The sequence below is a fragment of the Anomaloglossus baeobatrachus genome, chromosome 6 (genome assembly GCF_048569485.1).
Source record: "Anomaloglossus baeobatrachus isolate aAnoBae1 chromosome 6, aAnoBae1.hap1, whole genome shotgun sequence".
Lineage (NCBI taxonomy): Eukaryota > Metazoa > Chordata > Amphibia > Anura > Aromobatidae > Anomaloglossus > Anomaloglossus baeobatrachus.
Window position 1 is genome coordinate 116,312,415 of NC_134358.1, and position 22,443 is coordinate 116,334,857.

The window sequence follows — 22,443 nt, forward strand, 5'->3', positions numbered from 1 at the left end:
GTAAACCAAAGTCTCTAGCCACCGCAGACTCTACGAAGGGAGACCGTCCAGGTCCTGCTCACACCAGTGTCACTTGGTAAGTCCGGAGCGCTGCCTCCGTGCACAAATTTATTGACTGTTGTGGTCCCTCGGCTTGAAGCTTTCGGGGCCCCGCTACCCGTGTGTATGGCAGCTGTGCTCTTGGTGGCTGGCACTTGGGATTTTAGTGGGGTGTGTATTTTGGAGAACCCTATCCCCGCTTTGTGCTGATGCCTCTAACCTCTGAGGTGTTGGGGAAAGTTCATAAAGAGACTATCCTCCACAGGTTAATTACCAAGGCGCTTGAAGCTCTTCCCTGATCTAGGGTCCTGTACCCCGCCATGCTCGGTACCGGTAAGGTGGCTGGGCTTTCTGGTGCCAACAGTCCTCCTGGATTGCATCTTTTACATTCCTGTCCAGTGTTCCTGATACCGGTCCCCGACTCCTGTGATCCCGGACCACCGTCTGCGACCCAACCTGTCGCCTCCCTAGGAGCTCCAACTCCCCTGCTCCTCACTCTCTGAGGGCTACCACAGAACTCTCTTCCTCCCCTTCCACCAGTCTGCCTGACCCCTAGGTGGGCGGCCGTGCTCCAACTTGACCAACCCACTGGTGTGTCTGTCCAGCCCTGGTGTGAGGTGTGGTTGGGATTTGTAGTGCGGATGTCAGTGACACTGTTGATGGGAACCTGGAACCATGGGGGGTAGGCCCTGCACCCTGGGGGACTGGATGCAGTTCCTTGTAGCACCCTGATGTAGTCAGGGGCGCTACACATGTTGCGTGGGTAGAGAAGTGGTCCACAGTTCAATTTAGTGATGAAAGCTAGTTTCATTTTTTTGGGTCTGATGGGACACATTATGTTCATCGACAAATTGGGGAAAGACTAAATCCAAAGGGTGTTTAGAAGTCAGTGAAAGGTGGTGGAGGAAGTGTCATGGTTTGGGGAATGTTTTCTGCAGCAGGAGTTGGACCTCTCATACAGCTACATGGCAGAGTGAATGCAAGTGGATATCAGAACCTTCTTCAACAGCACGTGATTCCTTACTTGCGTTAATCACTCAATCGGCCAGCAATTTTCATGCAGGACAATGCCCCCAGTCACACAGCAAAATGGGTAGAGCAGTTCTCTGAAACAGAAAACATTGAAACAATGAAATGACCATCCCAAAGTCCTGATCTAAACCCAATAGAAATCCTCTGGAAAATCCTTGGTGACAAAGTTATGGCCAAGAAACCCACAATAGTCAAAGAACTGTGGAAAAGACTGGAAGAAGAGTGGACCAAAATCACACCAGAGCAGTGTGAGAGAATAGTGATGTCTTGTGGCCACAGATGTGCTGAAGATATTCAAGGCAAAGGCCTATACACTTCCTACTGATTGGGGACTGTTGTTACCTTCAGAAAATTTACTTATAATCTATCTCTGTGCTACAGTCATTGCTGTTCTCTAATTATAATCATCACGTTTTCAGCTAAATAAAGGTTTTATGTTGATAAACTTTGCATCTTTTGTAAAACAATGTTCTACTGGCATGGTGTACCCTTTACAAAAAACCTTCAAATATTGATGAATGAAGAATACATTATTTCTGAAAAGAGCAAGTGATCGGACATTGTTTTCTAATTTTGATCTCCAGTGTATATACAGCAATGTCATAGCATTACTGCATATAGAGAAATCACAGACTCCTATGAATGCTGGCAACAGGCTGGTTTTCATAGGAGTACTGTGATGACAGACATATGGGTCATAAGCTGATGCCTGGCTGTCATGACAACTCATCAACATCCCGCAATCTTGTTGCAGGAGCGCCAATGAGTGGTCAGATTAACAGCGGCATTTAACAGCCATGGGCGGAGCACGACTCCACCCGCAGATGTTAAAGACACATGTCAGCTGATTGAATCAGCCTACATGTGCAGGGAAAGATGCAGGCTCAGCTTCAAAACTCAGGGAAACGACTCAAGACGTACTGTACATATTAAGTCATGGGTCATTAAGGGGTTAAAGCAACGTGGGAAGAACTTTAAAAAAATAAAACAATATTTATTTATATGAAAATATTGATGTTATTTTCTTTGTAATCTGAATACCAAAGGAGATAGGGCCTAAAACACAGATTTCAGCAATGTGTCATTTATTAAACTGTGTACAGTTGTTTACTTATAATGAAGGTTTATTATTAGGACATAATCACTGTTGGGTCTTGCTGCCTCATGACAACTCATGCAACCATGCCCCTTGCTCTGATAAGCAGCTCACAGTCAATAGACAATGTAAACAGAAAGCTGCAGATGTGAGTGGGGTTAGCTCTTTGAGCTCTGCTTCACGCTATATCTAAGAACTCTGATTGTGTCACAACTGCTGCACTAAGTAATCTATGTGATACATCTTTGGAATCAGAGTTTCTTTTCTTATATATGGCTACTCTCAGATAGTAGCAAGTAGACTTCCTATGAGACAACGTGACAGAAGTGCTGATGCTCCTTAAAAAGCTAATTTACATACATTTCCAGTATCACAATAAATATTCCCTTTAAGACTCCATAGTTAGCTTGCTCTTCAAAGAGAACAAGTACATCCCCAACATTGTCTCAAAAGTGTTGCACTCAGCCAGTCCGACTCTGCTGCTCTTCAGTGTAGAGCAGCAAACAGCCTTAATTCAGGCTTGGTGTTTATTCTGGACAGGCTGCAAGGATTGTTAAAGAGTCAGACATTGACTTTCAGTTGGTGCACAACATTTTTTGGTCCGAGGGCCATGTTATCATGCTCAACCAATCCTCAGGGCCACAAAAAATTGAAAGGGATATATGGCGCCCTGTGCCTAAGTCACCACAAATAATAGCTACATGTGTATTTCAATCTGTGTAACATGTATTATCAACTTTAATGAATTTGGTTTTCTCTGCTGTTCACCACTTATTATTATTATTTATTTATAGAGCACCATTGATTCCATGGTGCTGTACATGAGAAGGGGGTTACATACAGAATACATATACAAGTTTCAATAGACAGACTAGTACAGAGGGAAGAGGGCCCTGCCCTTGCGGACTTACATTCTAAAGGATTTTGGGGAGGAGACAGTAGGTGGGGTGTAGCTTGGGCGGCAGCTTCGCACGGTGGTGGGGCGGCAGCTCTGCACGGTGGTGGGGAAGCAGCTCCGCACGGTGGTGGGGCAGTGGGGTCATTGAAGGTTATAGGCATTTCTGAACAGATGAGTTTTCAGGTTTTGTTTAAAGTTTGCAAGTGTAGTAGATAGTCTGACGTGTTGAGGCAGCGAGTTCCAGGAGACTGGGGATGCTCGGGAGAAGTCTTGGGGTCGGTTGCGTGAGGAGCAAATGAGAGAGGAGGAGAGAAGGAGATTTTGGGAGGACCGGAGATTACGTTTTGGAGTGTAGCGAGAGATTAGTTCAGAGATATACGGAGGAGACAGATTATGGATGGCTTTGTAAGTCAGTGTTAGTAGTTTGAATTAGATACGATGGAAGATTGGGAGTCAATGGAGGGATTTGCAGAGAGGAGAAGCGGGGTGGTATTGAGGAGAGAGGTGGATCATTCGGGCAGCAGAATTAAGGATTGACTGGAGAGGGGCGAGAGTGTAAGCAGGGAGACCACAGAGGAGGATGTTGCAGTAGTCAAGGCGGGAGATTATGAGAGCATGCACTGGCATTTTTGTAGTTTGAGAATTCAGGAAAGGACAGATTCTGGAAATATTTTTGAATTGAAGACGGCAGGAGGTGGTGAGGGATTGGATGTGTGGTATGAAGGACAAGGCAGAGTCAAAGGTCACTCCAAGGCACCGAACTTTGGGTGCTGGGGAGAGCGTGATGTTATTTATTGTAATAGGTAGATCAGGTAGAGGGTGTAGGTGAGACGGAGGAAAGATGATCAGTTCAGTTTTGGCCACATTAAGCTTTAGGAAGCGAGAGGAAAAGAAGGAAGATATAGCTGATAGGCACTCTGGGATTCTGGACAGCAGAGAAATGACATCTGGACCAGAGAGGTAGATCTGAGTGTCATCAGCATATAGGTGGTACTGGAAGCTATGGTACTTTATGAGTTGTCCCAGGCCAAATGTATAGATGGAAAAGAGTAAGGGTCCCAGGACAGAGCCTTGAGGGATGCCAACAGAGAGATGGCGGGATGAAGAGGTTGAGTGGGTGTTACGGTTGCTGCGAGCACTGGAGACTATGTCCAGATTTCTTGCTACTGCACATGTGCGAGCGCTGGAGACTAAGTCAAGATTTCTTGCTACTGCACATGTGCGAGCGCTGGAGACTAAGTCCAGATTTCTTGCTACTGCACATGTGCGAGCGCTGGAGACTAAGTCCAGATTTCTTGCTACTGCACATGTGCGAGCGCCGGAGACTAAGTCCAATCTTGGAGCCATTGCACATGTGCGGGTGACATCATCGCTGACACGAGGTCACATGTCTCTGACACCTTCTATGCCGATTGGTCGCTGGTCATGTGCTTGTGACGTCTTGCTCGGTGATAGGCCAGCATGACGTCACTCCTGTCGTTCTGGAAGCGGATTGGCTCTGGTGTCCTCCATCTTGGATGAGGCACAGAGTCTATATAAGACCCTGACACACGCCGCATGGTGCTCAGTCCTCTTGGTTCATGCATATGAGTAGACGCTCTGTGCGCGTTCCTCTAGGCATTCCTCTGTCTATGCTAGGTGAGCGCTACCGGCAGGGTAGCGTTCTTATACCTTACAGCTTCGGCTGCTGTCCGTATCCTTACCTCTTAGGGGAGCGGACATAGGCAGGTGCCTGAGACACATGGTCTGGCTGGGCCTTGTGATTGTACTCGTAGGTGGACGTTGCCGCTAGGGTAACGTTCCTTATACTGCGTCTGGCAGTTGTTCGTATCCTCGCACACTAGGGGAGCGAACAGAGGTAGGAGCTTTGTGCGGCTTACGCTGCTGTTCGTCTCTTTTGCACCACTAGAAGAGCGGACCTAGGCAGGTGCCATATCTAGTGGTTCGTGTCCTCGCACACTAGTGGAGCGAACGCAGGTAGGAGCTTTGTGCGGCTTACGCTGCTGTTCGTCTCTTTTGCACCACTAGAAGAGCGGACCTAGGTAGGTGCCATTTCGCACACATTGCCTTTGTCTCTGTGATTATTAACAGAGATCATTCCACACACCCTCCAAGTAAGGGAGGAATTGCTTTACTTTCTTATTATATCCTTCTGTGAGTTAACAGAGGTATCGCACTCTGCCATAGTCTGCAGCAAAGTCTTTGCACGGTGGACCCTGACTGTCTGATACTCCTTTCGGTTATTATCAGACAGCCCCCCGTAACATTAGGACTGAGCCAAGGGTCTGGCAGTTATGGCAGAATATCAGCAGTTACACCGTTACATACAAGTACTTGAGTCACGGCTCAAGAGTATAGAGGATAAACCTCAGACCATGGTGACATCTGCACATGATCCTCGACTTGCTCTACCAAACAGATATTCTGGCGATGCCAGATCATGTCGTGGTTTCATTAGTCAGTGTCAGATACACCTAGAGGTTAACTCTTCTCGCTTCTCTACGGAGAGGTCCAGAGTAGGCTTTATCATCTCCTTACTTCAGGACAAAGCCTTAGAATGGGCGACTCCCCTATGGGAGCGCTCTGATGTGGTTACTCTGAGACATCAAGACTTTCTTGATGCTCTTAAGGCGGTATTCATGGGTCCGCAGGTTACACATGATGCGGCCCTGAGACTGTTAGATCTATCTCAGGGTTCGTTATCCACTAGTTCTTATGCCATTGCTTTTAGAACTCTGGTGGCAGAACTAGATTGGCCAGAGAAGGTGTTGATTCCTATCTTCTGGAGAGGGTTGGCTGGCTATGTCAAGGATGCCCTTGCTACTCGTGAAGTCCCTGCTTCTCTGGAGGACTTGATCACAGTAGCAACGAGGATCGATGTACGCCATAAGGAACGTAGACTCGAGGTCTCTTCCTCACGCCCTAAGCATCGGGCTATTCCAGTTGTTGAGGGTCCACTACCATCTTCCTCAGCATCTGAAACATCTCCCACTCCTATGGAGTTAGGTCATACGTTCTCCAGACTACGCAAGTCTGGTCCTCCTATATGTTACGTATGTCGTCAGGCTGGGCACTATGCCAACAAGTGTCCTAGTCGTCAGGGAAACTCCCTGGCCTAGTAACCATTAGAGGGGGGTTACTAGAGACGTCTTCTGCACCCTCTAAGTGTTGTATCCCAGGTCAGCTCTCGTTATCTGAGAATACATGGCCTATTATGGCTTTTGTGGATTCCGGAGCTGACGGGATTTTTGTGTCCTCAGGATTTGTAAAGGGACACAATATTCCCTCTATCATGTTAGAGGCGCCTATTCCTGTCCGTGTTGTTAATGGAACTATGTTGTCTGACTCCATTACATTGAGGACAGTTCCCTTGCGCCTTTCCCTGTCTCAGGGTCACATAGAGGAGATTTCTTTTCTTGTTTTGCCTGAGGGTATAGACGACGTCCTTCTGGGTCTTCCATGGCTTCGGACTCATGCTCCTCACATTGACTGGGAGTCTGACAGCATTATTAGTTGGGGTTCGAAATGTCAGTCCCGATGTCTTCCCTTACCACCTAAGGTCGTTGCAGTTGCATCAACTGATCTCTCTCCCATACCTCCACCCTATTTGGATTTCGCTGACGTGTTCTCCAAACAGGGTGCTGAGGTTCTTCCACCCCATAGGCCGTATGACTGTGCCATAGACCTTATCCCAGGTTCGGTTCCACCTAAAGGCAGGGTTTACCCCCTATCGATACCTGAGTCGGAGGCCATGTCGACCTATATAAGAGAGAGCTTAGAGAAGGGGTTCATTCGTAAGTCTGTCTCTCCCGCGGGAGCTGGGTTTTTCTTTGTTCGGAAGAAAGAGGGTGATTTGCGTCCCTGCATAGATTACAGGGGTCTCAACGCAATCACAATAAAGAACAAATACCCATTACCTTTAATTTCGGAGCTCTTTGACAGACTGAGAGGAGCTCAAGTTTTTACGAAGTTGGATCTGCGGGGTGCGTATAACTTGGTACGAATTCGAGAGGGTGACGAATGGAAGACCGCTTTTAACACCCGAGACGGTCACTATGAATACCTCGTCATGCCTTTTGGGTTATGTAATGCACCCGCAGTATTTCAGGACTTCGTAAATGATGTGTTCAGGGATTTACTGTTATCCTCAGTAGTGGTGTATCTGGACGACATCCTGATTTTTTCTCCTGATCTGGAGACTCATCGTCAGGATGTCGTTCGTGTCCTTTCCCGTTTAAGGGAGCACTCATTGTTTGCTAAACTCGAGAAATGTGTATTCGAGCAGTCCTCATTGCCTTTTTTGGGTTACATTATCTCACAAGAGGGTCTGGCTATGGATCCTGCGAAGCTCTCTGCTGTCCTGCAATGGTCCGAACCTCATTCCTTGAAGGCGGTGCAACGCTTCTTAGGATTTATAAATTATTACAGGCAGTTCATACCCCATTTTTCTACTTTGGTGGCCCCTTTGGTGGCCTTGACTAAGAAAGGTGCTAATCCCAAAGCCTGGTCTACTGAGACATCTAAGGCTTTTGAGGCAGTAAAAAGACACTTTTCAACTGCTCCCGTTCTTCAAAGACCCGATGAGAGTAAGCCCTTCCTCTTAGAGGTTGATGCCTCTTCAGTGGGTGCTGGTGCGGTCTTGTATCAAAAGAACGGTGCAGGTAGAAAAAGGCCGTGTTTCTTCTTTGCTAAAACCTTTTCACCGGCAGAGAGAAACTATACCATTGGGGATAGGGAACTGCTCGCCTTGAGATTAGCCTTGGAGGAGTGGCGTCACTTGCTGGAAGGAGCGAAACATCCTTTCCAGGTCTATACAGACCATAAGAATCTGACGTACTTACAAACTGCTCAGCGTCTGAATCCTCGCCAAGCCCGCTGGTCCTTGTTTTTCTCCCGCTTTCACTTCTCCATCAACTATTTGTCTGGGAGTAAGAATAACAAGGCAGACGCCCTGTCTCGCTCTATGCTTTCTACCCAGGAAGAGATTGACGAACCTCGTCTTATCCTTCCCTCCAGGGTTTTTCATACGCTCTCCCCTGTGACGTTAGACCAAATCCCACCGGGCAAGACATTTGTTCCGCCTGATCGACAGAATGATATACTGTCATGGGCCCACACCTCAAAGGTGGGTGGGCATTTTGGTATTAGGCGGACACGAGAGTTACTGGAGAGGTGGTATTGGTGGCCACACTTAGCCAGCCACGTCAAGAGATATGTCGGTTCCTGCTACTCGTGTGCTCGCAACCGTCCATTACGGCAGAGACCGGCTGGGCTCTTGCATCCTTTACCAGTGCCAGATAGACCATGGGAGGTGGTAGGCATGGACTTTGTGGGTGATCTTCCATGTTCACAGGGACATAGATTTGTGTGGGTCATTACGGACCATTTCTCCCGGATGGTTCATCTCGTACCGTTATCGAGAATCCCATCTTCCAGGGTACTAGCCAAACTATTCCTCAAGCATGTCTTTAGGCTTCACGGGATGCCAGATCGTATCATTTGTGATAGAGGCCCGCAATTTACTTCCCGTTTCTGGCGAGATCTTTGTAGCCTTCTGCAAATTGAGTTGAATCTCTCTTCGGCATACCATCCGGAGACTAATGGTTTGGTTGAACGTACCAATCAATCTATGATTATATACCTTCGACACTTTGTTGCTGAGAACCACGATAACTGGTCCTCCCTCCTACCCTGGGCAGAATTTGCCCTTAACAATTCGCTGGCTGAGGCCACTGGGCAGACACCGTTCGTACTCAATAATGGGCAACACCCTAGGGTACCGGTACCGTTTCCCGCTGCTGCACCTCCTCCTCTTGTGGCCGACTGGGCAACTAATGCCAGAGAGGTTTGGGATCGGACTCAAGAGTCGATCCAAGCAGCTAAGGACCGTATGAAGACGGTGTCCGATCGGTTTCGTCGCCCGGCTCCTGTCTTTTCTCCAGGGGACTTTGTGTGGCTCTCTGCAAAACACGTGAGACTTAGAGTGAGCTCTGTCAAATTTGCTCCTCGCTTCCTGGGTCCTTATGAGGTTCTTCGACAGGTAAATCCTGTAGTCTATCAATTGAAGTTACCTGTCCATCTTAGGATTCATGACAAATTCCATGTCTCACTGCTAAAGCCGGCTATTTTACCTCACGCTCGTGAAGTGCACTCTCCTGCCTCTGATTCCTCTCACTCTAGCTATGAGGTACGAGCCATAGTTGGTTCTAAGATGGTTAGAGGGCGCAGGTTCTTCTTGATAGATTGGGAGGGCTATGGCCCGGAACATCGCTCTTGGGAGCCTGAGGAGGCTGTCCATGCTCCCGACTTAGTTGCCGATTATCTGCGTCGCCGGGAGGGGGGCCCTTGAGGGGGAGGTACTGTTACGGTTGCTGCGAGCACTGGAGACTATGTCCAGATTTCTTGCTACTGCACATGTGCGAGCGCTGGAGACTAAGTCAAGATTTCTTGCTACTGCACATGTGCGAGCGCTGGAGACTAAGTCCAGATTTCTTGCTACTGCACATGTGCGAGCGCTGGAGACTAAGTCCAGATTTCTTGCTACTGCACATGTGCGAGCGCCGGAGACTAAGTCCAATCTTGGAGCCATTGCACATGTGCGGGTGACATCATCGCTGACACGAGGTCACATGTCTCTGACACCTTCTATGCCGATTGGTCGCTGGTCATGTGCTTGTGACGTCTTGCTCGGTGATAGGCCAGCATGACGTCACTCCTGTCGTTCTGGAAGCGGATTGGCTCTGGTGTCCTCCATCTTGGATGAGGCACAGAGTCTATATAAGACCCTGACACACGCCGCATGGTGCTCAGTCCTCTTGGTTCATGCATATGAGTAGACGCTCTGTGCGCGTTCCTCTAGGCATTCCTCTGTCTATGCTAGGTGAGCGCTACCGGCAGGGTAGCGTTCTTATACCTTACAGCTTCGGCTGCTGTCCGTATCCTTACCTCTTAGGGGAGCGGACATAGGCAGGTGCCTGAGACACATGGTCTGGCTGGGCCTTGTGATTGTACTCGTAGGTGGACGTTGCCGCTAGGGTAACGTTCCTTATACTGCGTCTGGCAGTTGTTCGTATCCTCGCACACTAGGGGAGCGAACAGAGGTAGGAGCTTTGTGCGGCTTACGCTGCTGTTCGTCTCTTTTGCACCACTAGAAGAGCGGACCTAGGCAGGTGCCATATCTAGTGGTTCGTGTCCTCGCACACTAGTGGAGCGAACGCAGGTAGGAGCTTTGTGCGGCTTACGCTGCTGTTCGTCTCTTTTGCACCACTAGAAGAGCGGACCTAGGTAGGTGCCATTTCGCACACATTGCCTTTGTCTCTGTGATTATTAACAGAGATCATTCCACACACCCTCCAAGTAAGGGAGGAATTGCTTTACTTTCTTATTATATCCTTCTGTGAGTTAACAGAGGTATCGCACTCTGCCATAGTCTGCAGCAAAGTCTTTGCACGGTGGACCCTGACTGTCTGATACTCCTTTCGGTTATTATCAGACAGCCCCCCGTAACAGTGGGAGTGGGAGACACTAAAAGTGCGGTTGGAAAAGTATGAAGAGATCCAAGAGAGAGCAAGGTCTCTGAGACCAAGGGAAGAGAGGATCTGTAGTAGCAGGGAGTGGTTGACAGTGTCAAAGGCTGAGGATAGGTCAAGAAGTAGGAGTATAGAGAAGTGGTTGTTAGCTTTGGCAGTAAGTAAGTCATTTGTGATTTTAGTCAGGGCAGTTTCAGTGGAATGATGTGGACGGAAGGCGTACTGTAGGTTGTCAAAGTGAGAGTTAGAGGAGAGGAGGGAGGAAAATTCAGCATGGACGTGCTGTTCCAGGAGTTTTGAGGCAAACGGGAGTAGTGATATGGGGCGATAGCTGGTAGTAGAGGTTGGGTCGAGGGAAGGTTTCTTTAGCATGGGTGTGACTGTTGCATGTTTAAAGGCAGAAGGGAAGGTACCAATTGTCACTTACAAACATTTCCCTGCACTCCCATACGGGGGCTCTTCACCTGAGCTGATAATATAACATTGTGAGGTGAAGTGAGGAGTGTAAAATGGAGACGGTCCTGTCCTGAGGTATCTTTTAAAACCTTTGGAGGGGCCAGCTACACATTGGGAGGGTATCAGTTCCTAGGCAACCAGGACTTTAAAAGTCCTGTGGCAAATTGAGAGACTGCTATTAGCCTCTTTTATAAGGAGCAGTGAAATGTCTGGGAACGCAGTGACATATTTGAGCCTGGAAACTTCTAGAAAAAATAGCAAGTTTTCCCACAGGATTCAAGTCACCTACTCGCCAGAAGGGATTAAAGATCCAGAGTTAACTTGTCTTGAAAATCCCAGGATTTCAAGATAGCTATTCCTTGGTTACTTACAAGAATAAATCATTAGAATCACCGTAGGTACATGAATATCTTCTCAGCATTGATTTGTAAAGTTTCTGCTGCAACAAAATAGAAATCAATGTCAACTCAACACTGTATTTACGCAGTTTTTGAAGCAGAAACTTTATAAATCCTTCTCAATCTCAAAACACCAAGTTGGGGATATTTAACTTGTAATATAGTCATGTTGCATGCCATCTGACCAGTTATGGATTGTACATGTGTAGAAGATAAGAACCACTGTCAATACATGATTACAGCCTCAGAACCACTGCCTCCTGAAACGCACGTTGAAGCTCGAGGACAGAACTCCAGACAATGTACTTTAAGGTATATCATTCAAGTGTATTAATTGCTGTCTTTTGGTTATTTTTGCATTCATTTTATTCTTTGACCATGCCATCGATACTATTACTCTGGATAAAATGATAATATCACTTTGCATAATGCATCTTAAAATGATATACTAATAAATATATACTCTATTATAGAATAAATAAAAGGTGGAGTCCAGCACCATTAGAATGACACAACTCAAATCCAGCTCCAAAAAAAAAATCGACTTATTGAGGTCCATTGTTCGAGTGTGTCTAGAGCCTTTTGAATACACTCTCTTTCCTCTCTAGTGTTGGCTACTCCTCTTATCTTCATATCAACTGCGAATTTTATGAGTTTCCCAATAATTCCGTTGTCCAGATCATTTATAAAGATATTAAACAATACTGGGACCAGGACAGAGCCTTGCGACGCCCCTCTTTTAACTTTCCTTCAGCTTGATGGGCAGCCATTTAGTATTACTCATTGTGTCCGATCATTAAGCCAGTTATCAATCTATCTAAATCATTTTTTTTTCATTCCATATTTGATCATTATTTCAATAGGGATGTTATGTGATAATTTAGCGAATGCCTTACTGCAGTCAAGGTATACTATAGTCTTTCTTTCCTTTTACTATATATCATTCAGTGACTGTTGTAGAAGGAAATCAGGATGTTCTGACAAGATTTATTGGTCATAAAGCTGTGTTGGCTTTGGTTAATTAATGCCTTCCCATCTAGGTACCTAAGTAAATGTTCCTTCACAATTTGCGCAAAGATTTTTCCTGCTATGGAAGTAAGGCTTAGTGGCCTGCAACAGCGGAGAAACAGGAAAAATGGACCCAGCACCGATTCCAAAACTAAGATAAAAATAAGATTTCTTTATTGGTACATGGTTAAAAATATCGTATGAAGACCATAATGGAAGGTGTAGTACATAGCACTTAAAGCGTTTCGGACTCCATAGTAATAAAAGCAAAAAAACAGTCCTTAATCATAAGTAGTACTTATGGAGTAGAGATGAGTGAACCTGAGGTTCAGATTTCGAACCAAACACCTAATTTAAAAATCAAGATTCGGGTTTGTGATTTACGTGCGATGCTTTACGTGCGAACAAAACTTGTGTATGCAACGTTGTGCTCAGGTACGCTTGGTGCTCAGCCCTGTGTGAGCTGCTTGCAGTGTTTGAATGGCGCACACTAGGAGTAACAACAGCATGCTCGGATGTAGTGTGCAACAAAAAAAAGGTTTGAAAAAGCCTGCCCATCCTCCCCCGGAAGTATTTTGCTTATGGCTGGTTGTATGTGGGCGGAGACTCAAACTGCCAGTCAGTGACTTGATCCGGGGTTCAGGTCAAGCTCGAGCCTGTGGAGCTAGGCTCGTTGCTGCCGTCAAACCGAGCCTCAACGGAACCGCTGATCTCTAATTGGAAGTTGTTGTTACTGCTTATTAGCTATCCTCAGACTGTGGACCATATATGAACCACTGTAGTGATTACACAAAGGAAGTATTACAAATAATCATTTACATTCAGGTACCTTATAGGCAACATGTTCTTTGAAATCATACCCATGCCTTTTGTCGCAATGTAGTAAAGATGACATGACGAGATTTCATGCCTAGAGGTCATCTCTGCAGACTTCCCTGTTCTCTGGTTTTCTCCCGTACTTTGTGACATGGTGCCTTTAAAATATAACTATTATTAAAATGCATCTTGCGAACTATGCCTCAAGACTGCAATCCCTCATACTATCAACATCTTCAGTATCCCCCCACACTCTCAACTACCCATACTGTCACCCCTTTTCTACCACTCCATACTACCCACCTATGCCTTCACAGCTCCATACTAAGCCTAATCCCTGCCACTCTATACTATCCTTCTACAACTCTATACTGTTCTTTCACTCTCTCACATCTCCATACTGCCCCCATGCTCTCACAACTTCAAACTGTCCTTATGTGCTCCTACTACTCCATATTGTCTTTACATGCTCCCACAACTCCAATCTCCCCTCCATTCTCCTAGAAATCAATACCATCCCCTCTAGCTCCCACAACCCAATACTGTCCCCTCAAGCTCTGACAACTCTATATTGTTCTTCCACATTCCCACTTCATGCTGTCCCCACAACTCCATACTGTTCCATCAAGCTCCTGCAACCCTATATTGTTCTTCAACATCCTACAACTCCATACTGCCATACTGTACCCCCAAGCTTCCACAACTCCATAATGTCCCCTCTAGCTCACACAACTCCATACTGCTCTCACAGCTACATACTCCACCCCCCAACTCCAAGCTGTCCTTCCACGTACTCACAACTCCATACTGACACCCCATGCTCCAAAAACTCCATACTGCTTTCCCATGCTTCTAAAACTCCTTGCTGTTCCCCACAACTCCATATTGTCTGCCTCACTCCCACAACTCTGTACTGTTCCTGCATGCTCCTGTACCACCCCGGGGCTTGGCCGGCAGCCGAGCCGCTCGGATCCGGGCTCGTCGGTGGGTGGCTCGAGCGCCTCCAAACCCAGGGGTCACGTCGCTCTGAAGGGAAGCTGGCGCTACGTGAGGGGGGGTTCACGGTCGGGGGCAGCGGTGTTTAGGAATTTAAGTTTGTGATGCCACCCACGAGTTGTGGTGAGTGTGGACACCACAGCTGCCGTTGACTAGGCTCCTGGGGACGGTGCTGTGCAGCCTAGTGTTGACCCCTCCGTGGGCAGGGGGTGATGGTCCCGGGGCCCGTTGGTTGGGAGGTGCGGGCGTGTTAGTGCGGTGCGCGGCCCGAGGGCACTGTTGTACTCACTATGACAGATACACCGGAGTCTCTGGTAAACCAAAAGGATGGTGGTCGGTGCCCGCAGCCGGCTGCGTCTGGTCCCCCACCCGGTTCGGTGGTTCCCGCCTTTCTCCTGCACCTCGTTTTGTAGATTTTGACTGCCTATGCTTCAGCGACGGTAGTCCGCTCCCCGGCTTTGTGTGTGCCGGGAGAGCCTGTTTGCCCGCAGATGCTGGCCCGTGGGATTTCTCTGCCTGAGCGGTGGCTTTCTATCCCCCTCGTTGGGCTGTTGTCATCAGTCGGGACTTGAGTGGGAAAGAACCTATGGTCCAGACCCCAATCAGTGAATTTGTCTCGGTCCAGTGGCTTCTGGGCCTCGTTCTGGGTCTGAGTACCCCTCCTGGTGCTCCGGTTTCCAGTTGGTTCCCTGGTTCGGTACCGGTGGGCCACTACCCTGTCCTGGTACCTTACGGTTCCACCAGCCATCTTCCCGGCTCCTGCAGGCGGCAACCACCATCTGCCTCCTGGCCACAGGGTATCCGGGCTACAACCCAGATCCCTGACAGACATTTACTACTTTCAAACTACTCCACTCTCCTCTCCTAACAGATCTGTTGTGTTTTCCCGCCTCAGGCTATCCGAACTCCTCAGTGGACATGGCCAACAGCCTGGCTCTGCCCCCTGGTGTGAACGTCAAGACCTGAGAGGGGTGACTCAGGGTTTTTTAGGTTGGCTGCTGTTACCTTGTTAGGGGACAGGTGTTTGTGCAAGGGCCTGTCTGTGACTAACTGGCTAGTCCAGGGAGTCATACTCCCATAACTTTATATTGTCCCTGCAAGCTCACAGAACTGCATACTGTCCCATCAAGCTCTCAATTCCATTCTGTTGTTTCAGAGTCACATAACCTTATACTGTCCTCCCAAGCGCTGATAACTCCATACTGTCTTCCCACACTCCCACAAGTCCATATTGTTTCCTCACACTGCCACAACTATATGCTGTTCTTTTATGCTCCCAAAACTCCATACTGTCCTTCTATGAAAGCACATATGCCCCCCCTCATGTTCCCAGAGCTCCAAATTATGCCCCATAACTCCATAATGCCCACCCACACTCCCACAACTCCATGCTGGCCCTCCCTCACACTCCCACAACTCCATACTGTCCCCCCCCCCACGCCCTCAAAGCTCTATACTGTAATTCCATGCTCAACTATTCATACTGTCATTATCACAACTCCATTCCGCCCCCGACAACTCCATACTGCACCCTCAGACTGCCACCACTCCATAATGTTCCTCATCTCTGCCCCATATCTATAACCCACATCTGAGAGTAACAACCTCCACCTAAAATAATTTGACATTTAATCTTCGGCTCCTCCATGGAACAGTTACTATAAACTTTCCCAATGTTTCTGTTGCCCTGCGGTGCTACGTTAACAGGAGCAGTGTGATGAGGTCTGCAATGTTATGACCTCATCACGCCGCTGGAGTTCAGAGCATGGAGCTCCCCTGTGCCCTGGCGTTCAAGTGTACTTGTGTTTATATAAGACGCAAATACAGTTGAATGTATGAAGATCTTTTGTTGGCCTACATGTGGCCTGCAGGTAGAGATGAGCAAACATGAACTTTAAAGTTGTGTTCGTACCAAACATAGATTTTACAAAAAAAAACAAAACAGTTTTCATGTTCAGAGTTTGGGTGCTTTCCGTATGCTGACCACTCGATCAAGCATCGCTGTGCTCAGGTACACTCGATGCTCAGCCCAGTGTGAGCCACTTGCAGTGTCTGAAAATCAGTGATTGGATATAGTGTGAACAAAAAAAAAAAAAAAACCCTGCCTTCTCTCCCCTTGAAGTGCTTTGTTTATGGCTGGCTGTAGGTAGGCGGAGAGCCGACCTGCCCAATCAGTGACTTCCAATGAGATTTGGGACAGGTTCAGGTCCAAAACATAACTTTATCTAAAGTCCGGCTGAACCTGTAGGATCCGATCTTCCATGGGTCCGCTCATCTCTACCCATGGGTCATATGTTGGGCAGGCCTGTCTTAGGCCGGTTTCACACATCCAGCTTTTTGCTGGTTTGGCGGATGTGGCGCACGCCAGTACAGTGTATACAGTACAATGGCAACAATGGCAACGCGACTCGCGCAAGTCACGTGCTGTCATGTGACCAAAGCATGTGACCCGGAAGTCATTGTACTGTATGCACTGTATGGGAGTGTGCCGCATCCACCAAACCGGCAAAAAGCCGGATGTGTGAAACCGGCCTTAAGCTGGTGTCACACACAGCGACAACGACAACGACGTCGCTGCTACGTCACCATTTTCTGTGACGTTGCAGCGACGTCCCGTCGCTGTCGCTGTGTGTGACATCCAGCAACGACCTGGCCCCTGCTGTGAGGTCGCCGGTCGTTGCTGAATGTCCAGCTTCATTTTTTCGTCGTCACTCTCCCGCTGTGACACACACATCGCTGTGTGTGACAGCGAGAGAGCGACGAAATGAAGCGAGCAGGAGCCGGCACTGGCAGCTGCGGTAAGCTGTAACCAGCGTAAACATCGGGTAACCAAGGGAAGTCCTTTCCCTGGTTACCCGATGTTTACGCTGGTTACCAGCCTCCGCTCTTGCTGCCAGCGCCGGCTCCTGCACTGTGACATGTGGCTGCAGTATGCATCGGGTAATTAACCCGATGTATACTGTAGCAAAGAGAGCAAGGAGCCAGCGCTAAGCAGTGCGCGCGGCTCCCTGCTCTCTGCACTGTGACATGTAGCTGCAGCACACATCGGGTTAATTAACCCGATGTGTACTGTACCTAGGAGAGCAAGGAGCCAGCGCTAAGCGCGGCTCCCTGCTCTCTGCACATGTAACACAGCGACGTTATGATCGCTGCTTCTGCTGTGTTTGACAGCTAAGCAGCGATCATAACAGCGACTTACAAGGTCGCTGTTACGTCACCGAAAATGGTGACATAACAGCGACGTCGTTGTCGCTGTCGTTTAGTGTGAACCCAGCTTTACAGAATAGCTACCTCTTCTTCTATGTGGTATTTGTGAGACAGTTTCTTTCTGAGAGAACTAGTTTGCATACTTATCTCTCATGGAGCCTTGCCTTAGAGTCTACACTCATCTGGTCTCTTCAAGGAGAAGGAGTCCTTCCCCAGGGAATTCTGAGCGCTATCAGAATGTTACAATTCCCCCTAATGCCTTTTCCTTCTGAAATGAGGCAGGTAATGGGTGAGTCAAACAGATGCTAATAAATGTTTACTTGAGCTTTCTACTTCATAATTGCTTGCAGTGTTTGCTATCTATTCTTTATTCTGCACCATAACCTCATTTCCATTTTGAATGAAAAATATTATTGTTTGTGCATCTTAGAGAACTCTTCTCTGCGTGACTATCCAGCTGATTTCACAGTGAGGGATAATGGGAGGTAAGCACATGCAAAGTAAATCTTTAAACCTAAATGATGGTTTACTAAGTGGAAAAAAATTAAAGGGAAACTACAGTATGATGTTCTTGGGTTACTTATGGTAACTATTCGCATTTTCAAATTCAAAGCATAAGACTCATGAGTCTGGTGTAAAAAGTTCAGATTGGATACTTACACTATTTTTTTAGATGCTCAATTTTATATATACTGTAGATGTACACTAGTGATGAGCGAGCATGCTTGTCACTACTCGGTACTCGCACGAGTATCACTGTACTCGGGCTGCTCGGCGGGGACCGAGTAATCTCGCGATACTCGTGCTGTACTCGTGGTCTTCATCCCTGCATGTTGGCGCTCTTTTGAGAGCCAGCCCTCATGCAGGGATTGGCTGGCAGACCACTGCAATGCCACAGCCCTGTTAGTTGTGGAATTGCAGTGATTGGCCGGCCTGCACAGCGTCACCGAGCCTTTATATAGGCCGGCGCGCTGTGCTCTGCTCACAGCTATTCTGACAGTGAGTGTAGGGAGAGTGTCGCTGATTCAGGGAAAGCTTTGCGGCCCTTTATAGCTTTTTCAGTTGCAGGGCTGCAAACAGTGTGACCAAAAGTCCTTCTCAGGACTATTCTAGTTGTATACAGGCAGGCAGGGTATAGCCAGGTCGGCGTACAGTAGCAGAGTCCTTCTCAGGACTATTGTTGCTATATACAGGCAGGGTATAGCCAGGTCTGAATACAGGCTAGTGACCAAAAGAGTCCTTGTCAGGACTATTGTAGCAGTATACAGGCAGGCAGGCAGGCAGGGTAGTGGTGACCGTATACCAGCCTTCATATCTGGGGCTGGTGTACACAGTGTAAAACAGTCCAGATAGTGTCTGACTTGTCTGTACTGTAATTGTCGCTCCCCAAAAAAACCTGTTAGGTTATTATTGCGTCCGTGCTTGGTTTTTAAAACCGCACGTGTGTGCCTGTTGGTGGCAGCGTACAGGTGCACTGGTGTGCGTTTTTACCAAACTATTATATAACGCACAAGTGTAGTGTATAATACACGTCAGTCAGCAGTGGCTGATAGTGTCAGAGTTCTTAATTTTTGCTCCTAAAACCTGTGTTAGGTTATTATTGCGTCCGTGCTTGGTTTTTAAAACCGCACGTGTGTGCCTGTTGGTGGCAGCGTACAGGTGCACTGGTGTGCGTTTTTACCAAACTATTATATAACGCACAAGTGTAGTGTATAATACACGTCAGTCAGCAGTGGCTGATAGTGTCAGAGTTCTTAATTTTTGCTCCTAAAACCTGTGTTAGGTTATTATTGCGTCCGTGCTTGGTTTTTAAAACCGCACGTGTGTGCCTGTTGGTGGCAGCGTACAGGTGCACTGGTGTGCGTTTTTACCAAACTATTATATAACGCACAAGTGTAGTGTATAATACACGTCAGTCAGCAGTGGCTGATAGTGTCAGAGTTCTTAATTTTTGTTCCTAAAACCTGTGTTAGGTTATTATTGCGTCCGTGCTTGGTTTTTAAAACCGCACGTGTGTGCCTGTTGGTGGCAGCGTACAGGTGCACTGGTGTGCGTTTTTACCAAACTATTATATAACGCACAAGTGTAGTGTATAATACACGTCAGTCAGCAGTGGCTGATAGTGTCAGAGTTCTTAATTTTTGCTCCTAAAACCTGTGTTAGGTTATTATTGCGTCCGTGCTTGGTTTTTAAAACCGCACGTGTGTGCCTGTTGGTGGCAGCGTACAGGTGCACTGGTGTGCGTTTTTACCAAACTATTATATAACGCACAAGTGTAGTGTATAATACACGTCAGTCAGCAGTGGCTGATAGTGTCAGAGTTCTTAATTTTTGCTCCTAAAACCTGTGTTAGGTTATTATTGCGTCCGTGCTTGGTTTTTAAAACCGCACGTGTGTGCCTGTTGGTGGCAGCGTACAGGTGCACTGGTGTGCGTTTTTACCAAACTATTATATAACGCACAAGTGTAGTGTATAATACACGTCAGTCAGCAGTGGCTGATAGTGTCAGAGTTCTTAATTTTTGCTCCTAAAACCTGTGTTAGGTTATTATTGCGTCCGTGCTTGGTTTTTAAAACCGCACGTGTGTGCCTGTTGGTGGCAGCGTACAGGTGCACTGGTGTGCGTTTTTACCAAACTATTATATAACGCACAAGTGTAGTGTATAATACACGTCAGTCAGCAGTGGCTGATAGTGTCAGAGTTCTTAATTTTTGCTCCTAAAACCTGTGTTAGGTTATTATTGCGTCCGTGCTTGGTTTTTAAAACCGCACGTGTGTGCCTGTTGGTGGCAGCGTACAGGTGCACTGGTGTGCGTTTTTACCAAACTATTATATAACGCACAAGTGTAGTGTATAATACACGTCAGTCAGCAGTGGCTGATAGTGTCAGAGTTCTTAATTTTTGCTCCTAAAACCTGTGTTAGGTTATTATTGCGTCCGTGCTTGGTTTTTAAAACCGCACGTGTGTGCCTGTTGGTGGCAGCGTACAGGTGCACTGGTGTGCGTTTTTACCAAACTATTATATAACGCACAAGTGTAGTGTATAATACACGTCAGTCAGCAGTGGCTGATAGTGTCAGAGTTCTTAATTTTTGCTCCTAAAACCTGTGTTAGGTTCTTAGTGCGTCCGTGCTTGCATTTAAAAACCGCACGTGTGTGCCTGTCGGTGGCAGCGTACAGGTGCACTTGTGTGCAATTTCCAGAAACTTTGATATAACGCACAAGTAGTGAATATACACGTCAGCAGTGCACAGCATTGCAAAATGCGCAAGGGCATTGGCAAGGAACAAGGAAGTGGACGTGATGGTGGTGCAGGCAGAGGCCGAGGTCGTGGGCAAGCTCTAATTTCGCCACAACAAAGGGCCACATCTAGTCGCTCGCACGTCCTGTCCCAAATTCTTGGGGACCGCAGCAGTACACCGCTCTTGAACCAAGACCAGTGTCAACAGGTTGTTAGTTGGATAGCGGATAATGCTTCCAGTCAGATTGGCACCACCACAAACACTCTGTCTTCCACACGGTCAAGTGTCAGTAGCCGTGATACTGCACCGCACATTTCTGAACCTGATCCTCCTTCCTACCACCAGGCTGAGTACACGTCCTCCTCGGACATTAATGATCCCACACTTGGACACTCGGAAGAGCTGTTCACGTTTCCATTCACACATTCTGGCCTCTCGCCAGCTCATATTGAAGTGGGTCATGAGGAGATCGTCTGTACAGATGGCCAAATATTTGAGCAGCCACGTTCTCACGAAGTTGGCAACGTGTCTCAACAAGTGGTGGACGATGATGAGACACAATTGTCAGCAAGTCAGGAGGAGGAGCAGGGTGCGGAAGAGGAAGACGACGTGGTGGATGATCCAGTAACTGACCCAACCTGGCAGGAGGATATGCAGAGCGAGGACAGCAGTGCACAGGGGGAGGGAGGCGTAGCAACACAACAGGCAGTAAGAAGCAGGGTGGTGGCCCCAGGCAGAAGTCAGGCAACCGTTCCCCGGAACAACACGACGACACAAGGTGCCTGTACAAATGTTAGGTCTTCACGAGTCTGGCAGTTTTTTAAGTTGGATCCAGATGATTCAAAAAAGGCCATTTGCAACACCTGCCGTGCCAGCATCAGCAGGGGTACCAAAACTAGCAGCCTGACCACCACCAGCATGATCAGGCACATGTCAGCCAAGCACCCGACTTTGTGGGAAGTACAACAGAGTCGAGGAGCAGTGCTTGCTGATGTCACTGCTACGTCTTCGCTGGTTGTGCATGCGAGCCAATCCTCTGTCCATGCTGCCTGCGAACAAGCCTCCTCCACTCCTGCACCTGCAGTTGCCTACGCAGAAAGAACACCATCATCAAGCACGTCCTTGTCCCAGCGCAGCGTTCAGTTATCCATTCAGCAAACCTTTGAACGCAGGCGCAAATACACTGCCAACACCCCACATGCCACAGTTCTAAATGCTAACATTTCGCGACTGCTTGCGCTGGAAATGTTGCCTTTTAGGCTGGTGGAGACAGAAGCATTCCGTGACCTGATGGCGGCAGCTGTCCCACGTTACTCGGTCCCCAGCCGCCACTATTTCTCCCGGTGTGCCGTCCCCGCGTTGCATAACCACGTGTCACAAAACATCACACGTGCCCTGAACAACGCTGTTTCACCCAAGGTCCACCTAACCACAGACACGTGGACAAGTGCTTGTGGGCAAGGCCGCTACATCTCGTTGACGGCACACTGGGTTAATATTGTGGAAGCTGGGACCCAGTCTGAGCGAGGGACGGAACACGTCCTTCCCACACCAAGGTTTGCAGGCCCTACCTCAGTCAGTGTTTCACCCACACTCTACAGCTCCGGAATGTCATGCTCTTCAGCCTCCTCCTCCTCCTGCGCATCCTCATCCACTGTGCCCTCCACACCAGTCACAAGCTGGAAGCACTGCAGCACTGCCTCGGCGAAGCGGCAACAGGCTGTGCT